At 38.6% G+C, this 7,502-nt stretch overlaps 1 non-coding gene across 1 annotated transcript; it reads right to left on the bottom strand.

The window, feature by feature from the left end:
- Nucleotides 1–6,396: 6,396 nt before the first annotated feature.
- Nucleotides 6,397–6,469, bottom strand: TRNAF-GAA. Its single transcript has one exon. It is a non-coding gene; the product is annotated as a tRNA-Phe (tRNA).
- Nucleotides 6,470–7,502: the final 1,033 nt, after the last annotated feature.

The raw sequence follows: 7,502 nt of genomic DNA, 5'->3' as shown, positions 1-7,502 counted from the left end.
TGGGAGGTAGAGGATTTGGGCATGTTTCAATAGGCTCAGTCTCTACCTGAACTTTGTTCCAAAGACAGTTACATATGGCAGAAGTCTGGCTCATTTGTTGGTCCACACTTTAATGAATGACATCAATCAAAAACATGCTGCTTGCTCATAACTAGGTTTATTGTTGTCTTCCTGAAATAATTTCTTTGGCCATTCAGTCCCCCAACAAAATTCCGTATTGGAGACCATATTGCAAGCACTGTTTTTTGCAAGATGGTAAAACTGGCCCATCTGTTTCTCTCTCTGCTTAGTCATAAACAGAGGAATGGTGAAACATACTCCTTACTATGATCTGGATTCATTTCAGTGCATTGCACCAGCCATAGAATCTCACCTCATTTACTTCTGGAGATTGTTTCCTTCTCCTGGAGAAGAACAAATTGCTTTGGGAAAAAGCAATGTCATGGATTTCTCTGACCATATCCAGCTGAGTGGAGGAGTATAGGATAGGGATGTCTGGATTCTGAAAAAAAAGATGGCTCAGGCTGGGGTCAACACCAGTATCAGTGTCTGAATGTCTTAAGGGGATTGGAGGGAAAAAGTATAGAATCTAAGGAGAGGAGACCATAGAGGTAGGCAGGGGCAAGACTATTAAGAGAATTATAAACAAACAAACAAACATTTATATTTGAATCTAAATGTGATGGGAAGCCATTGGAGGGTTTTAAGCAGTGGAGTTACATTATCGGTTTTGAATTTTAATAAGAATCTTCCGGCTGCTGTGTTGGGGAAAAAAAAAACCAAAACCAAAGGCATCAAGTGTGGAAACTGGGTAGCCATTAGGAGACTGTGGTAATTGTTTATTTGTTCAAAAGTATTTGTTCCGTTGGTGGGTAATAGGGAGGGCACGTTTTGCATGGAGCACTGGGTGTTGTGCAAAAACAATGAATACTGTTACACTGAAAAAATAAATAAATTTAAAAAAAATATTTGTTCCTTTCTTGTCATGATTTCCTGTAGGCTGAATATATTTTTGTTTCCCCTTAACTTTCGGCTTGGCCCTGTGACTTGACTTGGCCAGTTAAATTTGAGAAGATGTAACCTATATCCTATTAAAGCAGGGCTGCAAATGCACTTATGGTTTGGCTCTGTTGCCCATGAGCTTCTGTTCTCCACTATGAGAATAGCATGGCTTTTAGGGTCCTTTGTGGACACATGAAACTAAGTTCATCCCAGTGGAACCCCCCAGAGTTTAGTTGAATTGCAGCCCTCATGTAACTTGAGCAAGAAATAAATTTGTATTTCTAGAAGCACCAGAGATTCTGGGATTGTTTGAAGCTACCAAAAGCAATAACAAAAATAAAACTATAAACCCAAACCCAAAAATGAACAAAACCACCCCCCAAAATACTGGTAGCAGTGGAAATGGTGAGAAGTAGTTTGCAATATGTGGGATGAAAGAGAAGGAGAAGAATGAAGGATCACTTTTGAGCAACTGAGCAAATGGGACATCCTTTACTGAAATGTGGAGAATTAGGGAAGAGCTAGTATGAGGGGAACTAGGGGCTCATTTTTGGCCATCTTGTGTTTGAAGTGATTATTAAATATCCATATATTGATCTACCTTTGCTTCTGAACAATTTATTACTTTATATATTTGCTTGTTTTATTTTGCTTTATCTATGAAAAGAATATTTGGTAGCTTACATTAAAGTACTGGTAAAACCATTAATGCAAGGGGATGCAGAGTGAAAATTATATTGAAAATGTCTGGCAGAGGAAAGCTACTGCAATTCAATACAATTAGTTTTGAGCTTCTTAATAACCAAAATGAAGAGGCAAAGGCAATGAGTTATAAAACTCTCATTTTCTGGGGCAGTGATTCTCAATCTTGGCTGCAGAGTATAATCCTGGAGCTTAGCCAAGCACATTGTAAATGGTGACCTCTGATGCTGCACAACTCAACAGCCTTGTCCCGCACTCACTTCTAGAAATCCAAATTTTGCTGGTCTAGGATGGAGCTGGCATGGAATATGTTTAATATTAGATAATTCTATGATTCTAATGTGCAGCCAGAATTAGAAACTACTACTTTTATAGAAGAAAGAATATCCACTGATATGGAGAGATAAACTTGTTGCTGAGCTCTGATTAATTTTGTCTCAGGCATATTTATGTAAATGTTATTGAGCTACGTAATGAATGATGGTATAGATTAACAATTTCATATGAGATAAGGAAGGTTTTCTTCTTTACTGCTTATTATATGTAGCATCAGTGAAAGCTAAAGCTGCGAGGTTAAAATTATAGTTGTGTAAAAGCAGAAGCCAGAGGGATAGGGTCCGGTTACATGGCTTCTGGTAATTTGGTTTAGCAGAGTAATAAAGCTTGGAAAGTCATGGGGAGGAAAGAGTTAATGGAATCCTCATGAACATTGATAGTTTCAAGAAGACTTTTCTCAGTTTGACTATGAAGCCACTCGAGTATTCTTCAAGTGTCTGAGCCTTTCAGCCAGCTTTTTCCTTCTTAATTGAGGGCTGCCTGTGGTTGGACGGGGAACGGTTTGTGTTCTTCTTCCCTTTTAGTTTTGTCACTGTTGTTACTTCTTCATGCCAAACAGGTTTTTCCTTTGGGGGAAGACACTTTGGCAGAGAATGAAATTAAGAAATAATATAATGATGATGGCGGCAATTCTTTGCACAGCCCAAGAGCAGTTGGCTGCTAATTGTGAAGCTGTAATAAGGGGGGCCCTGGGCCATAAGGTTTGCATTTGGAACACCTGTAGTTTTCATTTAACACCATGGATCATTAAACAGCTGCTCAAAATGGCCTTATTAAAACAAACACAGTTGCACTGTTTTATGCCTGTGTTATATTGCAGTGAGTGGATCAGATGCAAACAGAGGGATCTTGTAAAAAAAAAAAAAGACACTCTAAGCATATTTAAAAGTACTTTCTCATGAAGGCAAATCTAACTGGGTATTTTTCTGCCTTTTTGAAGTTGAAACTGATTGAACTTGTTGGATTTTGCCTCAAGCTTTTTCACTTGCTCTGAGTGGCATGGAAAACTTCATGATAAGTGTCTTCTAAGGAGGAGGCCTTCACTGAAGTCACTGGCATGCTCTAAAACTGGCCTGTCAGGTGTGTTCCTTTCACTGAAGAAAGCAAAATGCATTATCCTCTGTAATAGGAAGATGACCTTCTGGGAACAAGAGGAGGTTTCTGGAGTGTTTCCATCATTGGGATTGTGTTTGTTCTGTCACCCATACTTTCACATTGATATCCACTTAACTGTTTCATTACACATTTTTAAGACTGATAATCAAAATTAGGTGTTTAGTTTGTGCCCAGAGTCAGGGTGCAGACTAAAGCTGGGCTCTAGATATTTTTTTTAATTTAAAAATAACTGGTCTTTGGTGGAAATATTTTCTAATTATCCGTCAAAGGATATTTTAGATGCTTCAGAATGTAAGATTCTCAAAGATGTACTTGATATATTAGTGTTTCTAGGAATGACAATGGAGAATGTATGAGGGGTGTGTGAGAGAGAGAGAGTGAGAGAGTGAGATCAAGACATTGGGAATTTGATCCATCAACATCATGCTCCAAATGTGGATTTATCTCTTCTATAATTGCCACAGATTTATGACAAGTGACACTTTATGTCTTACCCTAAGTTTGTGTAGGAAGCCTTTCTTAGATAGTATTTGTGGCCTTGATTTCATTAAAGGGCCCCGTGTGACTTCCTGTTTTATAATCACACAGTCATGCAGTCTTCAGACTAGAAACAAGATCTTGGTGAGTCTGAGAACCTGTCCAGGAGTATAGGGGAGTGGGACGGGGAGGAAAGACTTAGATCTCTCGGTGGTCTGAATTACAGTTACCATAAAGAAAAGTAGGAACAACTGTGTGAATCCTGAGCACATGCATCTGGCTTACAGTTTCCTCCACATACTTATCTGTCTCCTCTGCTCCTTTGCTGAGGTGCCCCGCGTCCCCAATCCATTTCCTGGCTCGGTTATCTATTGAAAAGCCAATCTTTGGCAAAATTGTTAAAGCAGCAATTTGGTCTTAAATTTTTTTTTTGGCCCCTAGCTGCTGCCTTAATTCTTTTTGTTTTCCCTTGATAGGCCTGCATTTCCTCCCTTTCCTTTACTCCTACCTTCCCTGACAGGTTCCTAGACCCCTTCGACTTTCTTCTATCCCACCTTGTCAAAACCTGCTCTTGGAAAGGATGGAGAACTTCTGCAACATGATGGGGACATGCTGATGCAGCACAAAGGGCCACCAAAGCAGGGAATGCAACATTTAGCTGATGAGATGAAGTACTACCATTGGATGTTCAGACATCTTCTAGTTGGACATGAAGTTGGGGGCAGGGGTAGGGAGGAAAATTTTCATTCCTTCCTGTTATATTCTGAGATTAAATCACAAGTGAGTGGTGATTTTCTGTATTCTCTCACTATACCCAGTTTTGTATCCTCCAGGTGAGAGCCTGGACAGTGGTAGCCCCTCAATAAATATTTTTGAATGACTGAATGAATGAGTGGACAGGCTCATTCCTAGACTTTCTTAGGGCCTTTCCTAGACTTCCTTACTTCACAGTAGTAGCTCTGACTATTTACAAGCTAGACCCTCGATATAAAGAGCAGTGCCTCCAAGCAGAAAATAATTATGGTACCAAGAGCATAGAATATTATGTCGTATTACGTCGTATTATGTTGAGCATTGTCCAGGGCTTCATTCTGTTGTCAGGTTTCAGTGTAAGGCATTTCTTTGCTGAGCATCATGGCCCACAAGATGCGTTTGATTCCTCTTCCACTATAGTTGAAGAAGAATGGGCAGAAACAAGCTTTCTTTTCCTCTAAAGGGAAGATGAATCTCCTTAAGCCTACTTGCAGATATTCTTAATCTAGCGTTGTCAATAAAGAATTAATTGACTTAACCCATTCCATTTTCAACAGACCTACTAGGATTCCAGAGATAATGGAAAGAAGAAATCATGCCTCTGATTTTATTTGTATGAAAACAGATTACTTTCAGTTTTTGCCTGTTTCTTTTAGGCCCTGAATCTTTGGCTTCAAACCAGTTTGTATAGCTTAAGATATTTAAAGTATGCACATGTACATGTGTGCATGCATGCGGACGTGCGTGCACACACACCCACACCCACACCCACACACACCCCTACATACCTCTTAAGCAGGCCATACCTGGCTCCAAGATTCTACTCCAGGTTTCTAATCGATGAAGCTTGATTTGGCTGCAGAGATAAGTACAAAAATTCAAACCATTTGTATTCCCTTCCCTATATGTTCATCACTTCTGCTTAAAACTTCTAGGCCTTTGGGAAATCCTAAGCTGACCACTGAGAAAATTCTTGGCTCCAGATTACTAATTAACATCTAGAGAGACGCATAAATAAGATGAATGTGTCCCTGAAAAGTTTCTTTGATTCTTAAAGTATTACAAGCAGGATTGTTTTTAGACAGTGCTCTAAAAAGAAAATTAGTTATTAGCTTATTCATTTTTTAAATCATTTCACTCCTGCCAGGACCTGAGTTGGGCACATAGGCTACAATGGAGAACCAAGCAGACAGGATTTATGCCCTCAGGCCCTGAGGAGTAACTGTTCATTCTCTTCTGCTTTGGCAGAAAAGTTTGAAAAGCAGTGTTACTCAATACATAAATTCCCTCTAAAACAAGCATGTTGGCCTGAAGTTATTCATTTTAAAAAATGAATGGGGAAGAAAAATTAAGATGCAATACCTCTCATTCTCGTTTGGAATAAAGTGAAAGTTTTTATTGATAAAAAACCCGATTTATAGTATAATGTTTAGCCAACTATGTTTTATTTAAGTGTGTATATAATGAATTAACTATTGAAAGAATATGAGTAGAGAGAGGTTCTGCAATATCTTTGATGAATAGATGTTTTATTAAGATATTTTTATAATTATAAAAAGGATATATGTACTGTAGAAAATATTGAAAATACAGAAAAGTTTAAAAAACGAAGTGTACAATTCCAGTATTTAGAGACAACTGCTTTTATTTATTTTTTAAAGATTTATTTATTTAGGGAAGTATGAGCAGGGGAAGGAGCAGAGGGAGAGAGAGAATCTCAAGCAGAGTCCAACGTGGGGCTCAATCCCAGGACACTTAGATCATGACCTGAGCTGAAACCAAGAGTTGGCTGCTTAACAGACTGAGATACCCAGGTGCCCTGACAACTGCTTTTAATACAGGTCCACATCCCTTATCTGATTCTTAGGACCAATTCTGATTTGAAATTCAGAATTTTTCAGATTTTTGTGAGGTAATCCAATGTGTGTACCAAACATTTTATGATGTCCTAATGAGACTGGTGCCACCCAGCGAGAAGGGATGACACTGACTGGGGGCATCTAAAACCACTGCCAAAACCCGGGATCGAACCAGGGACCTTTAGATCTTCAGTCTAACGCTCTCCCAACTGAGCTATTTCAGCTTCTTGTCGCATTTTATGATGTCCTTAGTAGAGTGTGGGGGCAGTGCTTCATAATCAAACAAAGTAATATTTCTTCAGCAAAGTATATAAACATTCACTCTAAGAAAGATATATGTAGACTATAAATAACCTCATAATTGTTCATGTCAGATTATGATGTCCAATGAGTTATAATATCTTTCCATTTCAGAGCACTTTGTATTTTGGAATTGCATATAAAAGATCATAGACTTGTATTTTATAGCACATTATTTAGATAATTTCTAAACAGTTACTGCATGCTAGGTATCATAGAAGTTTAATGTGAAGAGATTTGTGCTCTTCATACTGATAGAGGCGTATCTAAGCGGTTGGGGTCCTATGCCTTCAAAAGGTATCTGGTAATGAGGAAATGCTATACATAGGATTTGTCTGTATCCACTTTAGTTGTCAGGCCTCTTATAGCTTTGGCCTCAGTTTTGCCCAGGGATGTAAACTCTCATCTTCATCCACTTAGATCTCTCATTCCCTGCTGGGATGACCCTATATTTGATACTAACTCTGCTCCCAATTCTCTTTGGCTCAAAGGCCAGATTGTGGCAGCCTGCTCCTGTTCTCTAGGCAAACAAATCCCAGGCTATCCCTGGTTTTGCTTTTGCAAATCTGTTTTGACACTGACATTTCACCGTGACCCTGTCCTGCTCTACTTGGTCAAGTCAAGATAAACATGAGCTGAAAAATGGTAGAGAAAAAATAAAGGTGAAGGTTAAGTGCATGCAGCATTCATTCAGATTGAAGAGATCACTCAAAAGGCAAATGTCAGAAATTAAGCAAGTAATAATAGAACACTGTGAATCATTGGTTCGTAACTTGAGGGCTGCCTGTCTATGCCTCTTACTGTGTGCTCTAGATTTCAAAATTCTACCAGATAATGAGTATTTTGTAGAAGCAAATGTCAGAGTTTCATGCAAATGAAGACAGGAAATTTGATGAAATGATATCTAATAAATTTTAAAAAATTGAAAGCCTGCAATTACTGTGATAAACAATGTGC

The sequence above is a fragment of the Meles meles genome, chromosome X (genome assembly GCF_922984935.1).
Source record: "Meles meles chromosome X, mMelMel3.1 paternal haplotype, whole genome shotgun sequence".
Lineage (NCBI taxonomy): Eukaryota > Metazoa > Chordata > Mammalia > Carnivora > Mustelidae > Meles > Meles meles.
This window is presented reverse-complemented; position numbering and strand designations above follow the sequence as displayed.